Consider the following 27,165-nt stretch of genomic DNA (forward strand, 5'->3'; position numbering starts at 1 on the left):
AGGCTTCCCCTCTATTATTTATCTGGTGACATTTTTTCCTACATTCAGTCCTATTGACTATAGTTACCAGGATGAACAGAGAATGAGAATCTCCCTAACAGGGACACAGGCAGCACTAATAATCTGACGGTTCTAAACGCCTCACCACTCTATCCAAAATTAAAGCAAATAAAAAACTGTTGGCTTTTGATATGCTTTAGGCATGTTAGATATGGGGCAACTGGCAGATACTTTATTATATATGGTCTTGCAGACTTAGGAACTGTTTAAGAGGTTTTAGACTTACAACATAAATTGACCCTCCTTCATTCATTGCCGAGGCCCTTCCTTATACTGGCTGGTCTTCTGATTTAAAAACCAAGAGGATCCAGGCCATATCCTGACCAATGGGAGCCAGTTAGCCTCTTATAGCATATATTTTATTATACTGAATAAACATAAGTAAAGTTGACCCACAAAATGAAAATGAGGTAGTATTAACAAAAGGTTAAACATTGAACCAGTTTGTTCTCCTCTCTTTCTCCTAATTTTATGCTTTAGTTTAATATGAAAATAAATACTATTTAGCAGAATCTCAATCTTAAAATCTATATTTAACAATATCCAATTAAACTCACAAACATAATTATTATGTTCTATTACTTGCCAATAAAAGTCATTAGAGTTCATTTACATCTTGTAACACAACTGACAGCCCTACTAATGTTAATAGATGACATCTTCTTGTTCTGGAAGTGGGACCTATTTCCAAAATATATACCTAAATATGAATTACATCATTTATTCACATTTTACTAGCTGCAATTAGCAATAAAATAGTTCACTATGGTGCATTTAGTAATAGTTATAGAAACCTTGAACAAACATCTAAGGAATTATATAAACATCTCGGCTAGGTATATTCCATATGTTAAACAAAGTCTTGTCATTGCCATAAACTATTACTTTCCCAGACACAGTCAAAGCTTTGGTAAAGAGAGCACTACAGTATACTCTATGTACCATGGGAAGCTCTCTTCATCCTTTGGCAGTGAATCTCTGTGCGACCTGGCTCATATATTCAGAAGAGTTTCTGAATAAGAAAAAAAAGGTGTTAACTATGAGCCTCCTAATTCTGTTGAATACATTGCATGTGATTTATTTGTGGGTTCTAGCACTATATAAGATGTATAAATATTGCCATGCCAGTCATAGTTTGGAAAACATATATGCATGCATGGCTAGCCTACATTATTGTTTATTTAATTGTAACTATACTGGGAAACACAATAACCAATAGATGTAAAACCAGACCACTAGACCTGCAAAACAAGCAGCTCTGTTTTTTTCTTTAGGTAATACATAGTGCTCTGGAAACCCTTTGTCATGTAAGAAATGTTTATTCTCTAAAAAAGATTGTAAATATTCAAAAAACAGATGTTAAACAATAGTTTAAAAATCATATAGACCTAAAAAGCCACTAAAATACCATTGACCCTAAACCATTATAGAATTCCTAAAGGGAGCAGTAAGCTGCTATGTCAAATGTTGTGCTATATAACTGAAGCTTTCAACAGAAATAAATATTCTACTTCTACATTCCAGATTCTGTCCAAAAACAACTTTAGCGGTTCTATCAAACTATTTGTTCCTCTTTCAAGATGATTGTTCTGGCATGAGTCACTTGTATTTGGAAATGTGCACTCATTTGGAACAGGCCAACACACAGCAATGTTTGATATGAATCTGCAGTTCAGTTTCTCAAAGGAAACACTGTTTCCCTGCAGTGATGTTAATCTTAAATTTGCAATGAACATATTGTTTATTTCAGGAAAAAATATATTTTGTTGCTGTTTCTGGCTTGGCTTTGTTACTTTGTCTGCTGAGTCAAATCAATCTAAGGTGGCCAATGATACCAAGGAACATGTTCATCTACAAAATACAGGATAATGTACTGTGCAAATGAAGGGGATTGATGAGAACCCACCCTAAGTAAGCATACCTATAGGCATGATATGATCACTGTCTGATCCAGCCAAAGATCCTCATGTTAGGGTTGCTGGTACTGTAGGTTTCTGTTTACAATCATCCTACATGTCTGTATTCATATAACCATGTACACAAATGTTCTAAGCATGCAAATTATCTGCAAGGTCTTTCAAAAGGCAAAATCTGTCTGTGACTGGACCATCTTAACGGGGGGCACCGGGCTGTGACAACTTGCAGCTTCACAGCCAGATGCCCACTGCGAATAGCGAGCAATGATAACCATTGTGAATGGTCTTGTGGTCTCCTGGGATCTGTTACATGTCCCAGAAGACTTCGGGGAGGGAGGGAGGGAGGCCAACTTACGCTTCCGATCACCTAGGTGTTCTAAGTGGAGATGGGAAAGGTTACCTGTCAAAATCAGTGTAAGAGGCCTAAATATAGATCCTATTTACTTATTTGGAAAGGGGAGGGGGTTAATCCTCAAAGTCTCCATACACATCTTTAAATGTATCAGGAAACATTTATTGCCTGAATATTTCTGCTTGATTGTTGAACTAGATCCCAATTAACTTACAGTTCACAGCTAAGCCAACATTTATTTGCAACTGGCTGGATACGGAATCACAATGCAACATACACCCCTCTAAGCAAATTTACCTATATTGGTCAGTGTTGTATTGAATTGGCAAACCATGCTGTCCGTGGTTTTATGTTGTATGGAACTAAAAGCTACAACAGTATGAACCTCAGCTGAACCTCCACTTTGTGCAACTGTACATAGACAGTTGTGGCTGTTGTGCAACCAAGTTTTCCGATCTGCCTGAAACATACTGTACCTGATCAGATAAGGACTTGGTAGAACACTCAGTTTTCCTGATATGCAGGGAATTTTTGTCATAATTGTTTTCAAATGACCTTTCTTGAATGGCTATTGCCCCTTGTGTTCTACATTTAGATAAGTCAGTGGAAAAGATAGATCTTATAAAAAGCACATTGGTTTAAAATATTAATACATTATTATTAGTTTAAAATACTAATACCTTATTATAAATACATCAATGAATCAAGTTATTTGTAACCTAGTAGTAGTCAGTCATGTCTCTTTTTTGGTAACCACAAAACTTCTAATATATTTACATTTTACAGACACACATAATATTTTTTCCCTGTCTTCAACTCATTTTTCCCATTCCATTAACTTGGAAGTATTATTTAATCAGTATTGAATTAATTTAACCAACGTTAGTGAAATGCACCATGAGATATGTTTGAGAGCTTGCTTTGCAAATAAGAGTTGACAAATATGTTTAGTGTCTTGTCAAAACAGAGTGACACATAATAAAATTACAACCTTATATATTAGTATCTTAGGATCATTGTCCTCCCTGGTTAGGCATAGATGGTTAAACTAAGCAATGTTTGGTCGTTGAACTCAGGTTAAGAGTGCAGGGGCATTTTACAGTTTGTATAATAAGGCTACAATATTAGAGCTTAGGACACATTAAAATAGGGCTTGTTTTAAAGTGACCAGGGGCGGACTGACAACTCATGGGTCCCCTGGGCAATAGGGAATCATGGGGCCCCTGTGTCCTTGCCCAAACTCAAAAAAGCCTATGAAAAAGGTACCAGGGGCATCTCATGGGGCCCCCTACTGACCCCGGGCCCTCAGGCAGTGCCCGAGTTTCCAAATGGTCAGTCCACCCCTGAAAGAGACCCTGTCACTACAGGTTCACTGATAAAGAAAAGCACAGGCTTGTAAAGCGTATAATCTATACTTACATTTCCAGTGGCCCATGTCTTAAATTGCTGCCTTTTCACTGCTCCCTGGCTATTTGGGTATTCACCGCTTCCTTCCCACCTGGCCTTACATCCTTTGGTGATGTACAAGTCATGGTGGCGTTTCAGGACATGGACTGCCAGAATGGTGATAATCCTATGTACAGGGCTGGACTTTTTTTTAATCAGTGATCTCATGGGGAAAGGTTCAAATCATTGTTGTCCATCACAGTTAACAAGGGAATTTTTCCTGTACATTGTTTCATGCTTTGACTCTAGGCTCCTGAAGAGATCAGATCAAAGTAACATTTATTACGATGGAGATATATATATATATATGATCATACAGAGATTTCATGAAAGTTATGCTTTTATTATTCACCCTATAGAAGCTACAGTATATAATGTTTGGCTACCTGTTACCTTTTTGGAGGAAATAGATTCTGAATGAATGTATAGTTAATGTACTTTTTTTCCAAATCAGTGTAATAAGAATGTTTTAAGACAGGTGGGAGTAGTTGCGATAGTGTTAATGGTTGCTTAGTAGTGTTTCGCAGAGTAGTTGTGCAGTGTGCATATGCATCAAAAGCACAGAGTATTTTCCATGTACAGTAGGGAAGACAGAAGAACTATTCATGGATTACATTCTGTACTAAGATTAGTACCCTAGATGCTGTTTGGTATTACATGAAGTGGCAAAGCATGCTGCCTAATTGTTCTAGTGTAAAGGCAAGGTGCTGCCTCCTGCTTAGAACACATTAGTCTTCCAGGAATCTGGTGAATTACTTTTGATTACTCCTCTGGACTCTGAACTGCATGAAGAACGTTTAAATCCAAATTGCACCGATTAGAGAGCTGAATGTGTCATTTGAGAAGTATAACTTCTAGTCGATCTTTTCTATGTCTTTTTGTATACTGTACAATGTATTGTTTATATAAATATATAAATACTGTAAAAAAAATAATCCTTTGATGCAGCAGAATAAAGATTTTATACTACTTACCCTTACTCTTATTATGAATCCCGGTACAAATGATATGTTTCTATTTTGCATTGAAATAAAAAGATATATTAGAAATATTTTGGGTGGTTCCCTTTTTTGTTCTCATCTGATATGTAAGAATATGCACATATGTATTCTTGTTTTTTGGTGCTTTAAGATGTATTCGTGGTTCATTATGTTTAGTATTCACATCAGGGGCGGACTGACAACTCATGGGGCCCCCAGGCAATAGGGGATCATGGAGCTCCTGTGTCCTTGCCCAAACTCAAAAAAGCCTATGAAAAAGGTACCAGGGGCATCTCATGGGGCCCCCTACTGACCCCGGGCCCTCGGGCATTGCCCGAGTTTCCAGATGGTCAGTCCGCCCCTGCTTGTAACTGTCATTCTTGCAATGCCTCATGGGACTTTGACACCCGTGCTATATAGTATCTATGAAAAGCAGCATTGTCATTCTAGGGTAGAACTGCAACAACCTCCCTTTTATCCCTTCTTCACAACATAGAGGGATGGGGTTCTGTAGTGATTAAAGGTGACTGGTAAAAAAAAAATAACTGATAAGACACTAGCATAGTACGTCATCAGCTGACAAGATATCTGACAAGATCAGCATTTTTTCTTGCACTTAGTTATAACAAAACACTTTCAAAGGAAAAGTTAACAGGCCAAAAAGGATCAAATAAAGGAGCTTGTTGTTGGCTCCATGCACACTGGGTGTTTTGATAATGCTGGTAACGTTAGCTGTTTTTCAGCTTTGTTTTAGCGTTTTTGCATTAGCGTTTAGTGGTGTTTTTCCGCGTTTGCATTTTGTAGCCTTTTTTTTACCCCCCCCAAAATGTTTTGGTCAAAAAAAAGTCCAAAAATGACGGTTTGTGGCGTTTTACTGCGGCCTTCCGTGTTTTTCAGCGTTAGAGCATTTTTACATCTATATGAAAAAGGTACCAGGGGCATCTCATGGGGCCCCTTACTGACCCCGGGCCCTTGGGCAGTGCCCAAGTCTCCAAATGGTCAGTCCGCCCCTGATTCACATGGATATTCAGAATGATCACAATAAGAGCCAGCTATATAAAAATGAACAAAATATGCTTGGCAGATAGCCGCTCATTTCTACTTTCTACAGTCTATGAATGATTTAAAGAGTCAGTGAATAATTTTCCTCCAAGCTAGCATTATATAAGCCTCTGCACACCAGCTGATTTTTGACATTGGAAGCAGCCACCAGTACAGGTAAGCAGTAGCTTTAAAAGGACATGCTTACTGCTTTTGGACAGGACAGGAGTCCAAAAGCAGTTCAGGTGAGTACAGAAGGAACACAGTCTAATGCCCCTGAAAGCATGCTGCATTTGTGTGTGAACAGAAGCACTTGCTGCTTGCAAATCAATCCAGAAAGAAGAACACATCCATCTAACTAACTAGGACACTATTGTTTTTCCTTTTTTAAGTGAAACCAATAGTAGGAGTGGTTGATCTATCAGCACCACATCCCCAATAAGTGTGTCAAGGAAAAAAAGAAAATCAAGATGTGTAGGACTTTTAAGGTGCTTTCCTACTCTCAGGAAAAATAACTTCTACACAAGTTTACATAAAATACATTAAGTTTTATTTTAAAAAAATCATGAAAATCAAAAGATATACCCATAAAAGCAGTGCATGGATGATATCACACAAAATGTTCAGTACAGTGAACCCCAATACACCTTCCTGTCTGTTTCTGTGTAGTATATAATAAAGATAACATAATAAGTGAGATGATTTAAGAGGAAGGTGCCTTCAACTGACACATTTCACTAGACAGGCTACTTTAGGGGTTCAGATCGGGTACACTGTTAATGCAAAGCATATATTATAATTTGTACAGATAGGTAGCTTTGCCTTTAAGCTAAAGTAAATATTTTATATTCAATCAAGTTAAAAAATAGAAAAATGTACACATTTTACCCAAACTGATGATCAGGGGCGGACTGACAACTCATGGGGCTGCCGGGCAATAGGGGATCATGGGGCCCCTATGTCCTCATCCACAGTCAAAAAAAAGCCTATAAAAGGTACCAGGGGCATTTCATGGGGCCCCCTACTGACCCTGGGCCCTCAGGCAGTGCCCGAGTGCTCAAATGGTCAGTCCGCCCCAGCTGTCGATCATCCGAACATTGCATGACTATATATGGAGAGGAGCGTTTAGATTGTTGTGCCCTAAGGCAGCCCCCATCTATATCTGTATCTGTACAATAATATATGCCTTGCATTAACAGTGTACCCTAGATAAACCCCTAGAGAAGCCTTTCCGGTGAAACCTCCCTCTTGAATCATCTAACCAAATATCTTATAATTATTATATACAGTACTAAACAGAAACATATGACTTAGGAAGGTGTCTTGGGGTTCACTGTACTGAATATTTTGTGGGATATCATCCATGCACTGTTTTTATGGGTATATCCCTTCATTGTAATGATTTTTTAAAATAAAACTTAACTGTTTTATGTAAACTTAAAAGTCCCACACATCTTAATTTTCCTTTTTGTACTTCTTTAAATGCCTGTGCCTAAAAGGCAAGTTGCTCCGCCTCCTACTCATTGAAAACCTGGGCAAAAAGGATAAAACACATTTGTAAGGAAAAAATAGTACACTCGCCATTCCCCCAGTTTCCACCTACAGCGTCTACGACGTCATCCTTCTGTCGAGATCTGGGGAAGGTAGAGTACTCCAAATCTCCCACCAGATTACTTCAGCATCTTCTTGTGATCTTTGGAACACTCACTTTGCCCCAGAATCTTGGTGACGAATGATGGTAATGTCACCCCCTGCACTACAAAAGTAAAAGGAAAGTGAGTATAACATCTTTTTTTCCCTACAGGTATTTTTTATTTATTTCCTAGAGTTTTGATAAAGGGGGAAAGCATAGAGAACTACCTTAAGGTAGCAAGAAATAGGGAAATCAAAAGAACAGAAGGGAGAAACCTGTGTACTTTACTGCTCTACAAGAAATGGATTTTACCGGTTAAGTTTAAAAATCCTCTTTTCCTAGTCATACAGTACAGGAAACAGGCTTGTTAATTATTACAACTAGGATATCTAATAGCAGTCCAACCAAGGGGTGGACAACACAGCAGACAACACCAACAGGCTCACATAGCAAAATAGATCAAGAAGGGCCCAACAGACTCAAAGAGCAGCTTGTACCACCTTATGTCTAAAGCTGACATCAGAGGATACCTGAACATTCACCAGCTATGCCGTAAAGTATTTGAAATGTAAATCAAAAGTACACTCTCTTGCATCAATTAATAGATATTGCTGTAAAAACAGGAACCACATTTTTTTTACTTCTTAAAAGTTTTCTTCAGTTTTAGATCTCCTAAAACTGTGGCTCTGTAGGCATGGCTTAGGACCTGAGTTGGGGGGTGGGGGATGTGATACCACATGATCCCCCCCCCACAAGCCCTCCTCAGAACAGACATGTACTACCTAATGAGCATGCACAGCACAGCTACCTGTCATCTGAATGACTATGACCATATCTGCTCAAAGCAGACACGCACCACCTCATGAGCACGCACGGCACAGCATCCTGGCCTCTGCATGACTATGACTGTATCTGCATATGAAAATGATGAGCATTGTGGCAAAATCATAAAAGCTATACAGTGCTCCTATCGCTGTACTTCTTATGGTCATAATAGAGTTTATTTTCCTTATGATAAATTTGACGTTTAGAAAGCACCCCAACCCTCTTTTACAAAGCATCATTAGAAAGCTTGTGCATGTGTCTCCTCTGCACAGCCTGTCACTCACAAGAGAAGGTGAGGTCTGTCCCCCTAGGTTTCCTGGTGCTGAGTTAGTCAGTTCAGGAGAGAAGGGAGGATTACAGGAGATTAGGAATACTTCTAAATGTAAAACAAAGTTCCAATGCTTGGTGCAGTTAAAATGTATTCAATTATATAATCTGATTGTTGTATGTTTACAACCACTTTAATGAACATAAGCCCAGGCACCAGTCTTGCAAATCGGAAAAAAATGTTGCCAGATGCTGAAACACCCCTGAAGCACTAACATACCTAGTAAAGTATGCCTTGACAGGGAAAGGAAGAGCCCTATCTGTCAGACTATAGTGTCTAATGATATCTTGTCTGATACACCTATTGATGGAGGAGCAAGAAGCATGTAGGCCCTTCAGGAAGCACAAAGAGGTAACCTGATTTCCTAAAGGTGGCAGTAGGTAAACTCTCACAGCACACACAGCTTTCAGGCAGTGGGGATACATTTCTCTAGGAAGCTTCAGAGCTGTACATAAGGAAGAAAAGAAAATATCCATATTAAGGAGCAAGGCAGAGATAATCTTTGGTAGAAACAATCCCTTAGGCCTCAGACTGAAAGGCTGCAAATTCAGAAACTCTCTTGTAGATTTGCTAGTAACCTAAAAAGTCCCCTAACAGGTAAGGTTAGACTCGTGAAGATCTCTAATAGGTTCAAAGGGTGGTTTCTGATAAGCTGCTAGAAGAATTTTCGTGTCCTAAGGGACAAAGGAGATGGAAGAGTGATGTGAACTACGTCCTGAACAAAGGCCTTAGCTAATGACTGCGAGGCCAAAGGTCTCTGAAACAGAACAGCCAAGGTCAAGATGTGTCCTTTATTGATGCTCAAAGCCAGATGTTGTTCCAGACCATAATGGAGGAAAGACAGACTATATTCCACAGAGTACTTTCTAGAATGAAAATTCCTCAACTTGCACCAAGCAAAGCCCAAGGTCTTCCGGGTGCAATGGTAGACTTTCTGAAAAATCAACTGTCTAGTCTTTAAGAGGATAGGGATAACTGTATCTGGAAGACCCCAGGAAGAACCACAGCCATGCTGTTAAAGCCAAGAGACCAAGAGGCAATATGGAACTTTGGCCCTTGGAACAGGAGGTCTAAATGATCTGGAAGGGCCCATGGATCATCTTCTAGGAGTCTCAGTATGTCTGAGAAACATATTCTCCTGGGCTAATTTAGTGCAATAAAGATCACCAGAATGCACTCCTTCTCAGGAGTAAAATTGGATATACAGTACAGCCTCAAAGAAAGCAACCATAAGACCCAAGACTGTCATGCAAACACAAGTCAAGGGCTTACACTTGGCCAAAAGGACACAGGCATGAGAACAAAGAGACATAAATTTGTCTTGAGGAAGGAATATACTGAATACTGATTCATTGAGGCATGAGCTAAGAGATAGCAACAAGCAATCTGTTTGCCAAGACAGGGAAGAAGACAAGACAGGGATCAGACAGAGTGAAAAACTACAGTTTATAGCCCTTGGAAATGGCACCCCTAAGCATCTGAGGTTTTCTGAGGCCAGAGGTATAAGAAAGCCAACAGATGTCCCCCAATTTTAGAAGTGTGGGTACCCCACCACTGTGAAGAAGCCTTGGCACCAGTCTTGGCTTGCTTGGAGGGCTATGTCTTCTTATGCAAGCATGTTCCTTTCAGGACAGATGCATTCTTAAGGATGGAGCTAAATTTTGAGCCATGTGCTTAGTCTAGACCAGTGTTTTTCAACCTTTTTTGTGCAAAGGCACACTTTTTTCATGAAAAAAATCACGAGGCACACCACCATTAGAAAATGTTAAAAAAATTTACCTCTGTGCCTATATTGACTATATATAAAGTAATTCTCTTGAATAGGAATCAAACACAAAGAAATTATTTTATAATTACTTTATTATGAAATAATAAAGTATTTTATAATTGGACCCGGGGGCCGGACCAAGAGTAGATGAATGATGTGTATGTGTCATCCATAGTAAGTATAGTAATATTCCCCCATAGTAAGCATAGTAATTAATCCCTCATATAGTATTTCATCCCCCCATATAGTATTTCATCCCTCATATAGTATTTCATCCCTCATATAGTAATTCATCCCTCATATAGTATTTCATCCCCCCATATAGTAATTCATCCCTCATATAGTATTTCATCCCCCCATATAGTATTTCATCCCCCCATATAGTATTTCATCCCTCATATAGTAATTCATCCCTCATATAGTATTTCATCCCCCCATATAGTATTTCATCCCCCCATATAGTATTTCATCCCCCCATATAGTATTTCATCCCTCATATAGTAATTCATCCCTCATATAGTATTTCATCCCTCATATAGTATTTCATCCCTCATATAGTATTTCATCCCCCATATAGTATTTCATCCCCCCATATAGTATTTCATCCCCTCATATAGTATTTCATCCCTCATATAGTATTTCATCCCCCCATATAGTATTTCATCCCTCATACAGTAATTCATCCCTCATATAGTAATTCATCCCCCATATAGTATTTCATCCCTCATATAGTATTTCATCCCCCCATATAGTATTTCATCCCTCATATAGTAATTCATCCCCCCATATAGTATTTCATCCCCCCATATAGTATTTCATCCCCCCATATAGTATTTCATCCCTCATATAGTAATTCATCCCTGATATAGTAATTCATCCCCCATATAGTATTTCATCCCCCCATATAGTATTTCATCCCTCATAAAGTAATTCATCCCTCATATAGTATTTCATCCCCCACAGTACTATTCCCCCCCCCCCCTTCTAGTAAGCCAAGTCCCCCGTGTCAATTCACTTACCTTTTGCGTTCCTCTCGCTGTCTTCCCGCGCCGTTCGGGTCTTCAGGGCGGACTGTGAGAGGAGCCTAGCTCCCCTCCCCTCACGTTCGGCACGCTGCCCCGCCTACACACATCCTGACAGCCACATCCGCAAGCCGGATTAAAAGGTCCGCGCGGACTTTTGGGGCTGCCAACCGAGAGGAGGCAGGGGAGCGGCCGACCGAGAGGAGGGAGGGGAGCAGGCGCCCGGCACACAGAAGAGCCGCATTAGACTGGGTAAAGAGCCGCATGTGGCTCGCGAGCCGCGGCTTGCCGACCACTGAATCATTAGATTCTAATGATTGGTCTATTTGTGAGCCGAAGCCACATGTTACAGATGAAATTGGAATTTTTCCCACGGCACACCAGACAATATCTCACGGCACACTAGTGTGCCGCGGCACAGTGGTTGAAAAACGCTGGTCTAGACAGTGGTCTGACAGGATGCCATATTATACAGGTTGCATAGCTGGGTCCACTAAGGAAAGGAAAAGAGAGTTATAAAAAGGGAATAATCTTGTCTACCAGGTGTTTGAACACACTCTTGCATACCGGATACTGTTGAGCGAAACACTTTGAAGGAGTAAAAGTGGAGATGTAAAAATCTTCTCAGGGTAAGCCCTGCGCACTCCCGGCACAGTTAGTGGCAGCTAACAGAAAGCTCATGATCTCTACTGAGAAGCAAGAGGCTTCCGATTATGTGACCGCTGTGACAGCCAATCATGGCGGTCATATGATCAGAAACTCCGCCCCGCCTCCCGGCATGTGAAACCTCCTAAAGGGCCAGGAAACTCTGGCAACAAGGGGTTAAAATAAAAGGTTGTTATTAGGTAAATTATTTATTCTGATACCAATTTGCAGATAATACATATAATTTGTTGTACATTGACCAAAACAACAAAACTTGTTCACATATCTGTTCTATCTGCTCAGAATTAGTGAGGCAAAAATGTAAATTATACCCTCCAGACCAATCAAGGCTCCTTGTTCCATGAGCAGTAGCTGCAGTGATGTTAGCTACTCAAATAAGGAACAATTTTAGGTAATACATTGACTAGCATGCAGTCTGAGGCTTTAGCTTGTATGTAGTTGATTTCAAGTAAATACACAAGTGGACATTTTATTACAATTTCCAGTATGAAATCTTGATAGATGCATGTGAACCACCATTGTAAATGGCTTCAGGAGTATTAGCCAAATGAATAGCCAATTAAACAAATTTAGATGAATACGGACATTGTGCATCACAAATCTGCCAAGTGATAGATTTCCAACACGCAGCGGGGACTTGCAGATCTTGGATGTGCTCTACTAATGGAAGAAACCCACAGCTTGTTTCAAATAAATCTTTTCAGTGATTTTCAGTGGGCAGTTTTTTGTATCATCATTATATTTCTCATCATTATTTCAGATTCTATGTGTGAGACTTGTTTTCCTAATAAGGGCTATTCAAGAGCTAAAAATACTGTCTCTGAAAAATAAGGTATTTTTTGTGGTTATTACTTTTAAGAAAAATAAAACAATCTCCACCTTTAGAAGCACAATAAGGGGAGCTCACAACAGCAGAGGTATAGCAAATACTGAAAAAAAATAAGTATTTGTTCAGGCTTGGCAGCCTAAGGCAGGGGATTTCAATGCCATTCAGTAAAAGAATAGATCTGTGATATCACCCAGTAGGTAATTTTCATTTTACCCCTTGCAACATCTTTCAGTACTAGGAATGTATAGTGTGTTTCTAGATAATTTTTGTATTATGCTCACACCAAAGTTAAAAAATATAATTTAATTCAATCAAACATAAAATATTCTTTATGAATATTTCATACTTATATTTAACTAAAATTTTGAAAATACCTGCAGTTTACATATCTGCATTTTTCATACTGTATCTCAATAGCTCAAGCTCAAGCTGAAGTTTACACACAAAGTGAGAGAGCCAGATTCAGTTTATATCCAAATAGATGGGCTCTCAAACTACACTTGTTGGTAAATGTATTTTGCACAATAAGGGGAGCAATCTAAATTTTTTTTGTACACATTGGGGTTGATTTACTAAAGGCAAATAGGCTGTTTATTTTGACAGCTCATTGCTGTTTTGCAAGGGAATTTTCCCCAGGGGTTAGTGAATGAGGTGAAGCTCTCCTGACTTCCATCATCCAATCATGTATGAGCAAAAAAACTTTTTTTTAATTTTCCTTGCGCTAGATTGGGTATACTTTGACAGGGGCGGACTGACAACTCATGGGGCCCCCAGGCAATAGGGGATCATGGGGCCCATGTGTCCTTCCCCAAAAAAAGCCTATAAAAAGTTACCAGGGGCATCTCATGGGGCCCCCTACTGACCCCGGGCCCTCGGGCAGTGCCCGTGTTCTCGAATGGTCAGTCCGCCCCTGCTTTGCAAAGTAAATTTTCACCACATTCACTAAGCTCTGGGGCAAATTCCTTTGCAAAGTGCAACTTCCCTTGCAATGTGAACACCCTATTGGCCCTGAAAAAACAAAAACAAATCCCATTGTTGCAATCTCTATCCCTTCTGCTGCTCTGAAATGCTTAATGCCTCTACTGTACTCTTAAAGGACCCGTTTTTAAGATAAGTAGTTGAAAAAAATATTTTTTTTTGACTAGCTTTTTCAAAGTGTGCTGTTTTTGTTTTGTATATTGCACTCTCTATGTGCACTTTTCGTTCTTTGCTAACATTAAACAGATCAGGGTGGCTGTTTCTTTTTTTTGGATTTGGTGCAGATACATGCTGAGAATTTCCAGCTGCCTTGTAAAGGTGATGTCTAGGTTTCTGGTGTGTTTCTGTATATTTATTGAGGAATTGAGGAATATGTTCTATAACTGGGAATCTCAGAGAGTTAAGAGTTTAGAGTTAGGGTCCACACTTATCAGAGGTGCCTTAAAGCTGGGTATACATGTTCAGTTTTTGCGTTAAGGTGTCCTCTTATGAAACAGAGATCAGCGGCAATCCTGAGGATCGTTGCTGATCTCCGATCATTAGTGGTTTAGGAAACAGAGATGATCAGTGGAGAACATGATCTCAGCACACAAACTTCCAGTGTATGAAGGAGCGATGTCAGCCCTTCACTGGCGATCTGTGTTCTCCCTCCAGTTTCTCCAGCCCAGAACTGGAGAATTGGGGGAACTGCAAACAAAGCAGTGGTAATTTACCGCTGCTTAGTAAACGGTGTTTCTTACAGATCACAGTAAAAGCAGCCATTTTCTAGCGTTCAAAGCATTTGTAGACCGCTTCTCCCTTCATTTGGAGAAGCAATCTACACCGCTTCATAAAAAAGGCATTCAGAGGAGAACTCTCTCCTCTGAGAATGATGGAGAACTGAGCAGCGGTCATTTACCGCTGCGTGATAAAAGGACACCTAAACCAGTGGGTTGAACAAAAGAAAAAAACTGACATATCCCTGCATCAACACAACTATGTACTATTGTATTCTGACAGGGGGACTCCCTCCCCACCTGAATACACTGATCAGCACTTGCAGCCATTGGCTGCAAGCGCTAATCAAATGCTGTTTTTTCAGCAAAACCATTCAACAGAAGCTGCAACTAATACCTCTGTTTTTAACAAACAGTAGTTGACACTGATTAGGATATTTTTCACTGACAAGCTTGAAAGTGTGTCTGGGATCCTGTTGTTCTCTGTTAGGCTTGATTCATAAATACAGGTGTGACTGAGTTTCTGCTTGTAGGGCAGCCCCTTGTAATTAACAGAAAATGCTGAAAGAAGTCAATGACTCTTTTCCAAGTGTCACAGCACCACGCAGTTAGGGGCATGAGAAAAGAGAAAATGTTCATTTATGCAGATGCATGGGGCTACCATTACCAATTTATGGCACCATGACGCATTTGCTTAATGGCAGTGCATTTCTCTGCATGTGAGAAAAGTGTGCAAATTTTGGGCAATTGTCAAATTTACATAAGTGATGCTCAGTCTTGTTGTATTGCTTACTACTGCTAACTATTGGACCATGTATAAGGTACCCAAGGTGCCACTGTCTACATTTAAGCTGCATTTACATCTCTGCATTCCATGGAGCATGTGAAAATTTGTGTTTTTGAGCATTTACGGGGTACACAAAAAACATGCGTCACACTTGCGCAGTCATGTTGACATGTTTGGTATCTATATATTTGAAACGTACATATCTCTTATATTTCATCAATAAACTGGATATTATATTGTGTTTGTATGCAGTAAAATTAAATTTTGTGTATTTGTTACTAAAATAACGGGTTTGATATATAGCTACATCAATATCTTGTGAAAAAAAACAATTTCAACTAACACAAATCTGTTCTCCAGGGTTTTTGCTTTCATAAAATACATAATGTTATGGGTGGGTTTTAACTAATATTCAGGTCTCAATTGTACAAAAAAAAAAAAAAAGTTTTGGCAGCAAAAGAATTAATAGTTGCCCAATTTACATAAATGATGTTCAGTTTTCTTACAATGCTCACTACTATTAGACCATGTATAGGGTTGCATTTTGCTTTTGCAGTGCACTTATATATTACTTATATAGGACAAAGATGAGATTCAGCCACAGCTTATCTGCTTTAAAATATTTTATAGGAGGACATAACAAACTGGTGTGGAAACTGTTGCAACATATTGACCATTTCTAAGCAGGTACTGTATTACAGATACTGTCAGTGTATGAGAATTCTATTAAGGACCTCTCTGCTGCCTTTGACACAGTGGACCACTCCCTTCTTCTCAAAAAACTCTTTAATTTGGTCTTCTCAACTGTACTCTTCGCTGGTTCTCATCCTACCTACCGCACCTTCAGTGTCACTTACAATTCTACTTTCTCTTCTCCCTTTCCTTTCTCCATCAGGGTTCCCCAAAGATCTGTTCTTGGACCTCTCCTATTCTCAATCTACACTTCCTCCCTGGGTCAGTTTATTGCCTTCCATGGCTTTCAATACCATTTCTATGTTGATGACACCCAAATGTATCTCTATACCCCTCATCTCACTCCATCAGTCTCTTCACGCATCACTAACCAACTAACAGACATATCAGTGTGGATGTCACACTACTGCCTGAAAATCAATCTATCCAAAACGGAGCTCTTAATATTTCCTCCCTTATGTGCCCTTTCCCCTGACTTCTCTGTCAAAATCAATGGCTCACCCATCAACCCGTCCCCACATGCCAAGGTTCTAGGTGTAATTATGTACACTGAACTATCCTTTCGGCCCCACATCCAATTACTGTCCAGAGCTTGCCGCCTCAACCTCCGTAACATTTCCAAGATACACCACTTTCTAACCAATGACACCACAAAGCTTTTAACTCACTCCTTGGTCATCTCTTGCCTTGATTACTGCAACTCCCTCCTCATTGGCTTACCTTTACATAGGCTATCCCCCCTTCAGTCCACCATGAATGCTGCTGCCAGGCTCATCTACCTTATTCAGTGTCTGCTGCCCCACTCTGCCAATCCCTCTACTGGCTTTCGCTCACCCAACAAATTAAATTCAAGATACTTACAACAATTTATAAAGCCATCCACAACTCATCCCCGAGCTACATCACTACCCATGTCTCAAAATACCAACCAAATAGTTTTCTTTGTTGCTCCCAAGACCTCCTGCTCTCTAGCTCCCTTGTCACCTCCTCCCAATACTTCTCAAAAGCCACTCCCATCCTCTAGAACTCTCTTCCCCAATGTGTTTGACTATCTCCTATTCTGTTCACTTTTAGACGATCCCTGAATATTCATCTCTTCAGAGAGGCCTATTCTGCCCCCACCTAACAACTGTATATGTATTTTCTCCATCACCCCATTCCCCTCAGTTATTATCTTTTTTATCTTTTGACCCTCCCTCTTAGATTGTAAACTCTAACGAGCAGGGCCCTCTGATCCATCCTGTATTAATTTGTATTGTCATTGTATTGTCTTCCCATATGTTGTAAAGCGCTGTGTAAACTGTTGGCGCTATATAAATCCTTAAAAGGTAGGTGAAAGAGCGCTAGAAATGTATAGGTAGCAGCTTGCATAAAAGGTTAAACCTCCAACCCTTGTAAACAATAATATCAAACAATGCAGAGCTCAGATGAAATAATCTCCTTTTGATTCCAGGATGATGATGACAAGGAGTGGTCTTGATTACTCAAAAGCACTTTTATTTGCGCTGTCTGGTTAGTGCAACATACTCACCTTTTCACATGCACTTGACGCACGGATCTGCACCTGTTTGAAGATTTAATTGTCACCGACACGCCAAGTTTTTGCGCCAATTAGATGCATTTATGCACCCTTTGTGACACTTCTGTAGAGTCCTAACATGATCATTGTTATTTTGTTTCCTATTGGACTGAGCATCAGCTCATCTCACATGCGTTTATAACACGTTATTCACATGCGTTGTATATTTATATTTATTTATATTTAATTATCTATGTTTTACGAGTCAAAAGGAGATTATTTCATCTGAGCGCTGCATTGTTTGATATTATTGCTATATAAATCCTGAATAATAGTGATAATAATAATAAGGCTTTTGTATGATCATCTTAATAGCCAGATTCTCACCAGTGTACGCATCCTAGAATAGCCAGTAACATAATCATACCATACAATAGCACTGTATTCAAATTATGTGTATGCCCAATCACTAAAATCTCATATAAGATAGGGTATATTATTCTCCCCATTGTCTCTCTTTGATATACCCTATGCAAGATCACATGTATCCTATATGTAAGAGGGATATTGGTACCTTTCTTCACATGGTCTAATCTTGCCCTACTATACAAGTGCATTGGTGGTACCTTTGGACCCAGTAATCCTCTTAGGCATCAGTGATACATTTATTACTACCCATTACAAAATATTATTTTTGTTTTAATGCATTGTACTATCCTAGGAAGTATATTCTTCTTAAATGGAAGCTAGATATTCCCCCCACACTGCAACAGTGGTGTACTTTGGTTAACCAAGTGTTGCCGCTATATAAACTCATGTATCTGGGTCAAAACTGACCCACGAAATTTAAAAAAGAGAAAAAAAATGGGGGGGGACCTAACGCTATGACCTACTGCTATTACTTTGGCGAATTTCCCTATGCTGATCACAACGAGATTACCTTTTCTGTACCTCCCCCCCCCCATTTTTTTTTCTCTTTTCTCTTCTCCCTTTCCTACTTCCTCCCCTCCCTTGTTCACCCCCCCCCCTTTATATTTTCTGTCTCGCTACCTGAGGATGACCTGAATATTTGAATGTTTTATTATGTTACTCTGAGTTTAATTGCATTGTACATTAATATGTTGTACATGGATTTTTGCACTGATCTGTCCACTTGCCATCAGTAACTGTCCCATTTTGGTATTGTAAACTTGTATGCCAATTCTCTTTGTTACCTTTATGCCAACTTGCTTTGGCTGTATTTTTGTTTTTTTTCTGGAAAAATTTCCCATCCTGCTCCTCTGAATTTTCTCATCACAATGGTCAAAAATGAACCCTGATTTGACCCCATTAACCATTAAATGGTAAGTTCATCTTTTAACAAAAAAAATAATAAATGCATATTTTATGCAGGTTAAAAAAAAGCGTGCATTCACTATATTTTGTTTAGGGAGCCTGTAAAACATTGTACCAGTGATCAGTAGACTGTGGGTGCCCTGCTGGACTCCTGCAGCCCTGTCAGTGTATCTGTCTGCTTGTACATTGTTCAGGCAGGCAGATACACATTGACAAGAAGAATCAATGAACTACCACAGAGCTCAATGGTGCTGTGGTAGTTCATTGAGAACTACAAATAATAATAAAAATAACACAGCACAAATAATACAAATATTTGTATTATTTGAAAAATTAATAATAGCGCCTATGGTCAAAATTGTATAACTTACTAATAGTGTACCAGCTGCAAAAAAACCACCATATATAAAGTGTACCAATTAATAAATAATTTGCGCTAGTAAATATATATAAATATATGTAAAGAAATCATCAAATCATAAGTCCAGAAAATATATATATACCAATACCACAGAAAAATATAAAAAAACTTTTTAGGTGCAAAAAAACTTTTGTGCAAAAGGAGTGTCTCAATATAAAAAAAGTGTCTCAATATAAAAAAATTTCACCAAAAAACCTTGATAATATAATGGCAGATCATCCATAAAAATATCTTCAGAAACGGAAGCTCTCCAACACACCGATCCTCATCGATCGAAATAACAGGACGAAAAACTTTGTAGTTAATCGAAAATCCACTTCTCCAATAGAAAAAGGACCACCTTCAAACGTATCCATGGGGGGAAATGCCAAGCACTCGAGAGAAACAGAAAGACTTCATGGTGCAATATTATAAAAACCAATTCCTTTATTAGATACTCATTGCACTTACTCAAGAGGTGTCCCAGCCGACACCAGCATCAACAGCATCAACAGCAATCACATAAACGAGCCTGAATACTCAGCACATGTGCAATAGCTGGCAGTCAAAAACGTAATGACATCACTTCAATCAAGCTCCGCCCTACGCGTTTCGTCATCGACGTCCTCACGGAGCGGATAGATGTGAGACGTCTCACCCTCATTAAATATACACTCACAGGAAACGAACAGCTGACATCAATGGGGAATCAAGCAAAGCAAGCCGCCCCAAGGATGACAGAAGTCCACAAAAAGTATACAATATATCCAATATATTTGCCATCACAAGCAAAAAACTTTAAAACAAGGGAACAAAAATAAAAAGAAATTTAAATAAAACAATGATAGTAAATAAATTAAATAAATAAATACATTAACGGGCCAATACCCTCTAAGACTGTGTTTCAAAAAGGGAACTTAAAGGGCCAGTAACACATTAAGCACAAATAAAGGGGAACTCTAGTGATAATACAAAAATAATGCAGAAATTGTATAAAAAGCACACAATCTTCCATATATCATCTTTAAACAGTTGCCTATATGAAAATATACTTAAAAAGCATAAAAATTAAAATTTAAAAATTTGTGAGAAAACAGTTCAAATCTATATCGACATTTAACCCGAATGGTTGCAAGGAATTTAGTTCATAAATCCAAAACGTCTCTTTTTTGGAAATCTCATTAACCAAATCCGAGCCCCTCCAATGGGGTTTTACCATCTCAATCCCATAAAAGGTAAGTAAGCTCGGATCACAATTATGTACCAATTTAAAATGTTTGGATACACTATGTTTATCAAATCCTTTTACTATGTTTCTTATATGTTCGCCTATTCTTGTTTTTAAACATCTCCCAGTTCTCCCAATATATCTCAAATGACATGGACATTCTAAAACATAAATCACATGTGTAGAATTACATGTAATCAGGGATTTAATATCATATTCTTTTTTGGAAAATGAAGAGCAGAATGACTTTCTTTTTTTATTACTACCGACTTTTACAGTCCTACATACTTTACACTTCCTACAAGGAAAAAAAACATTTAAATTTGGAAACAGATCGAACTTTTTTGGGGGTTCGATGACATTGAGAGCCAATTTCATCCTAAGAGACTTATTTTTCTTATAAATGAATTTAGGAGTTTTAGATAAGAATTTATTTAGTATATCATCTTTTAGCAAAATGGGCCAATATTTTTTAAAAATTCGTTCAATATTTTTATATTGCATATTATAGTTAGTAATAAAGGGTACATTATTTTCAAATCCCACATGAGCCTTTTTATTTCCAAGAAATGTCTCCCTATCTTTAATACCAATCGAATTTCTCTCTTTAATCAAAAAGGTCTTATCATACCCTTTCTCTAGAAATCTTTCAATTAACACCTCAGATTGATCGAAAAAATCTTTTTTTCTTTTTTTTCTTTGTTAGCGCTACAATTTCTTTTTAATCTGGTAAACTGACTTTTTGGAGTGCTATATAACCAATTTGGATGATGTCCACTAGAAATAGGTATATAGCTGTTTTTGTCCACTTCCTTGAAGTAAGTTTTGGTACAAATTTGACCATTATCTTTATATAGGACCAGATCCAAAAAATTAATTCGCTCAAAATCACTAATAACAGTGAATCTCAATCCATAGCGGTTCATGTTAATATATTCCATAAAAGAATCGAGTTTTTCTCTGGATCCATCCCATACCATTATAATGTCATCAATATACCTCTTGTATAGCGCCATCTCTGGCCATTTATTGAAAATACTTTCTTCCTCCCATTTATCCATTACCAGATTTGCAACACTGGGAGCATACTTAGCTCCCATAGCAACACCTTTGCATTGCTGAAAAAAAGTGTTGTTATACCAAAAGAAATTATTATTCATCGCAAATTCAAGTAATTCAACAACGAATTTCCTCTGCGATCTTTTCAGGAGTGATTTATGTTTAAGGGCCCATTTTACCGCATTAATTCCATCATTTTGATCAATGTTAGTATATAAAGATTCTACATCTATAGTAACCAATATGCAATTATCAACATTATGTAATTCTTTAAGAATATTAATAAGATGTCCACCATCTCTCAGAAAAGCCCTATTTGTCATAACAATATTTTTCAGAAAAGTATCAACATATTCACCAACTCTTGCAAATAAAGAATTTATCCCACTCACAATGGGTCTCCCCGGTGGGTTCTCCTTATTTTTGTGTATTTTTGGTAAATAGTATATAGTAGGTATTAACCTACCTTTAAGTTCCCTTTTTGAAACACAGTCTTAGAGGGTATTGGCCCGTTAATGTATTTATTTATTTAATTTATTTACTATCATTGTTTTATTTAAATTTCTTTTTATTTTTGTTCCCTTGTTTTAAAGTTTTTTGCTTGTGATGGCAAATATATTGGATATATTGTATACTTTTTGTGGACTTCTGTCATCCTTGGGGCGGCTTGCTTTGCTTGATTCCCCATTGATGTCAGCTGTTCGTTTCCTGTGAGTGTATATTTAATGAGGGTGAGACGTCTCACATCTATCCGCTCCGTGAGGACGTCGATGACGAAACGCGTAGGGCGGAGCTTGATTGATGTGATGTCATTACGTTTTTGACTGCCAGCTATTGCACATGTGCTGAGTAGTCAGGCTCGTTTATGTGATTGCTGTTGATGCTGTTGATGCTGGTGTCGGCTGGGACACCTCTTGAGTAAGTGCAATGAGTATCTAATAAAGGAATTGGTTTTTATAATATTGCACCATGAAGTCTTTCTGTTTCTCTCAAGTGCTTGGCATTTCCCCCCATGGATACGTTTGAAGGTGGTCCTTTTTCTATTGGAGAAGTGGATTTTCGATTAACTACAAAGTTTTTCGTCCTGTTATTTCGATCGATGAGGATCGGTGTGTTGGAGAGCTTCCGTTTCTGAAGATATTTTTATGGATGATCTGCCATTATATTATCAAGGTTTTTTGGTGAAATTTTTTTATATTGAGACACTTTTTTTATATTGAGACACTCCTTTTGCACAAAAGTTTTTTTGCACCTAAAAAGTTTTTTATATTTTTCTGTGGTATTGGTATATATATATTTTTCTGGACTTATGATTTGATGATTTCTTTACATATATTTATATATATTTACTAGCGCAAATTATTTATTAATTTGTATTATTTGCACTGTATTATTTTTATTATTTTTTGATGTTTAGTCAATCCTTGAACAGCAGCATTTAGTTTTTCACTTATTTCCTTGGCGCATATTTTGTGTCATTGAGAACTACAAGCCAACAGCTGCAAAAGTAGTTTTCCCATTCACAGAATACAGTACTGTGAATAAGTGACGCAAACTGGCAGACAGAGCCCCGCCACATTTTTGAAAAAATGTTGACAGCTGGCTGTCAAAAAGGGGGAATCGGGATCTGTTCCTTTCACATTCACAATATATTACATGTTACACCCTGAGTATGGGTGTAATATGTAACATATTACGAAAGGTGAACCTATTCTTTAAAAAATTGCACCAATGTTTTGGAATTCATAGTTTTCTAATAGGAGTCTACTTGTGAGTACCCAACTTAACTTAAGCTGGCCATAGATAGATTGAAATTTAGCCAGGTCAGTAGGAACTGGGCATATTATAAACCTATGTGTGGTCACCACCTTTAACAGAAGTTGATCATTAGTTCGACTTCAGATGAATGGAAATAATGGACAACATCTCTTGGTCAGTGGCTGCAGCTGCTGATCAGTATATATTGACAACAGAAAGTCTCACTGTGAGAATGCAATGTCCCAACAGGGAGGGTTCCTCTGTTGTGTTGATGGAGGAATCTGTTATTTCTCTTTTGTTTGGCTTTCTTGCTGAATAAAAAAAAGAAGACCTATCTATGGCTAGTTTTTGTGGTCTATTAATACATTTTTTCACACAAGATTCATGCTACTTTCACCCAGAACTTACCCATTTTCTCAATTGAGTCCAATTAGAAAAATGTGTGAATCTTGAATAAAACAGACTTCTCCACTTTCATTCCAAAGTATCACATATTCCTGTAGATGTGCTGTAACCACACATATCAGCTAGTCGGTGAACATTTTAAATCCTTGTTTTTAAGCAATTTTTCTCCACATCTTCATGACATTCTGGAAACAACAGAGTTATGCATCACATTTGTTACTACGCATTGCCGGTAAAGCAACCATTGTGCATTTTGTCTTTTCTTTTTCTCTTTTTATCCTATACCTGACAGCAGGGTAATTCAGTATGGCACCAGTTAACAGAGAATACAGCAAAGCTGTTATGACAGTGTAAAACAAAAGAACGATTGAATGCAGCTCTGAGGCTCACTGCTGAAGTGGCTCTCTGCATGACAAAGGTTGATTACTGCTATTGTGGTAAAGTGTTTTTAGGATATAATTAAATGAATGCGACCATTTAAAATTACACTGTAAGCAGGATCCAGTTTCATCAAGCCTCAACCTGCTTATGTGGTCTCGAAGTAAAACATGCATTCTGATTACAGATATATAGCCAGAAATTTAAATAATTATAATAATCATAAATTATATGGGTGGACTCTTACATCATGTAAAAAACATACTGAACCAGCAAAAGAGCAATAAAAAACAAAGAGAACATCTTTTTATCGTAGTAAGGCTGCTTGGTCTGGTGTTAAACAATGGATAGTAGTTATTTTGAAGAACTGCTACTAAACCATGCCAATAACCTGAAATTGATTCTATCCACCACGTGGAAAAATTGTATTTATTCTGCTCATCCCCTAAAGCAAGCGGTTTGATAAAATTTGGGGTCCAGGGATGCCTTCTATGCTTACCATTTAGACCACTATGATTGAACCGGGAGACTATATTTTTGGTTACATATGCTTCTTTGCAATTTATTCTGCTGTATTATTCTCACTATGGCTATTAATCTTGCTAAAACTTCACTGAAGTTTGTAAAATTATGTTCATGATATTTTTATGTAGTTTGCCTATTTGTACGTGTATAACACAATACCCAACATCTTTAAAAACGGAAAATTTCCCTTAAAAGAGACACTGCTATGATGCTAAACACCTGTGTGATTAAAGTGTATGAGAATCCTAACAATGAACTTATCTTATTTGATCCCTTAAATGTACAAGTGAAAGCACTTTGTAATATATCAGACACATCCTATCAGAAATCCAATGAGTTCAAAACGTTCTGTGAACTTTGCAGTGTCATTTTAAAAAGTGTTGTAAGCCATATCCATTGTTCTTTCATGCACTACAGAACACTATCCCCTATGTTATGGAGATGAAGAAATGTTCTGTAGTCATAAAAGACTTTCCTAGGGTACTCTTCCATAGACACAGTACAGTGAGTGAGTGTTGTCACTTTAGGACAGGAAAATTGTTAATGGCAGATAGTGATGGGAGAATGTGAATTTTACACTCACCAGCCACTTTATTAAGTACACCTTGCTAGTGCCAAGAAAATATCCCCCACACCATTACACTACCACCGCCAGCCTGAACCATTGATACAAAGTAGGATGGATCCATGCTTTCACATTGTTTACACCAAATTCTGACCCTACCATCTGAATGTTACAGCCACTAGTCTGCCCATTCTTCTCTGACCTCTAACATCAACAAGACATTTTCGCCCACACAACTGCAGATCATTGGATATTTTCTTTTTTTCTGACCAGTCTCTGTAAATCCTAGAGATGGTTGTGCATGAAAATTCCAGTAGATCAGCAGTTTTTGAAACCTCAGACCAGCCCGTCTGGCCCCAGCAACCATGCCAGGTTCAAAGTCACTTAAATCCCATTTTTTCCCATTCTTTTTTTTTTTATTATATCTTTATTAATTTTTATAATACAAATCCATTTTAAACCAACATCATGCAATGCAAAATCCATACTTAATTACATTACCCATCCCCATATTTACCCTACCTCCCCTCTCCCTTTTTTCTTCTTGGTCCTTCCATTTACTTCTTGTTCTTCGTTTGTTAATCTGTCTTACTTTTTCCCCTCCTTATCTTTTTCCTCTTTCTTTCCTATTATTTCCAAACTCTTTTTTTCCCCTACACTCCAACCACTTCTAAAAATCGTTTTGATTTTTTAAAATTGTACCATCCCCTTTTTCCCTCATTCTAATGTCTGAACTTCAGCAAATCATTTTCACCACGTCTACATGCCTAAATGCATTGAGTTGCTGCTATCGGATTGGCTGATTAGCAATTTGTGTTATCAAGCAATTGAGCAGGTGTACCTAATAAAGTGGCCGGTGAGTGTATTTGTCAAGGGTCCAGCTAGTCTTGTTGAAAATTTAGCAAACCCAAACTTAGAGGGGAATCCCAATGAATTTTAGGGGGGCTAAATTTTGTAGGCAAATTCTGGTAATTTTTAGGTCCAAGAAAACTACTGTCAAAAAGGCATGGTAAACTGGGCATTGCCATGTAGCAATGCAACAGCTAGCATAAAAATACTGTACAGCAAGGAGAGGGTCTTTTCTTGTGGCTTTGAGGGCAACAATACAATACACAAATCCTTTAAATAACATGCTTAGTGGATGCATTAAAGCTGTATATGCTCTTAAGGAACAGTACGATTTTTACAGACAGTCTCAGCGACAGCATACATTGACAGCACATATTTGGCTGTGAAATTGATTTTTATATTTACAATGAGTTTGGCATACATTACAGCAGTAGCACTCCAATCTGATTAATTTCAAAGTAAAAATAAGGCCTTTGTTCAGGTGATTTTGGGTGCAACCATTTAAATGATATTAGGACTGCTTTGACTGGCAAAAAAAAAGTGGCCTGTAGTTCACTGTAGCTATCCCTGTTATCTCTGATATAAATTTCTATCAAGCTCTTGTTAAGAATTGTTCTTGGGTTTACACTTTACATTCTGACGGAAGCAGATATTCCTGTATACTGGTTCCAGGGCTGTGACTCAAATAAATTTAGCTACTGTACCGAAAGAACTAGTATGTTGGAAATGAGCCAGAAAATAGCTGCTTTGACCAAAGATGAAACATCACTGAGAATGAATGTAGCCACCCTCTAATAGGACGTCAGATCCGGAGGGAATAGGAAGGTCGTGGTGAAAGGAAAGGGATGGGTGGAGCAAGAGAGTGAATGAGAAGATTTTCTTGGTGGTTTGGATGGTAGCTTCTATGGAGTGATGCTGTTTAACTGTAGGAAAAAGGGTTTAGGAAAACCAGGGATCTCAAGGGATCCTTAGTATTCCATCTTAACCCATTGTTTCACATTTTCATGACAACACTAGTTGACCAGTCTGGTGAGATGGTATCTTATCAAGGAGATCAATTCCATCATCCAATTTGGGGTGAATAATAAGAATATGATTAAGTCT

Source organism: Staurois parvus, unplaced genomic scaffold, assembly GCF_062004578.1.
Source record: "Staurois parvus isolate SC_StPar_1 unplaced genomic scaffold, SC_StPar_1.0 ptg000011l, whole genome shotgun sequence".
Classification (NCBI taxonomy): domain Eukaryota; kingdom Metazoa; phylum Chordata; class Amphibia; order Anura; family Ranidae; genus Staurois; species Staurois parvus.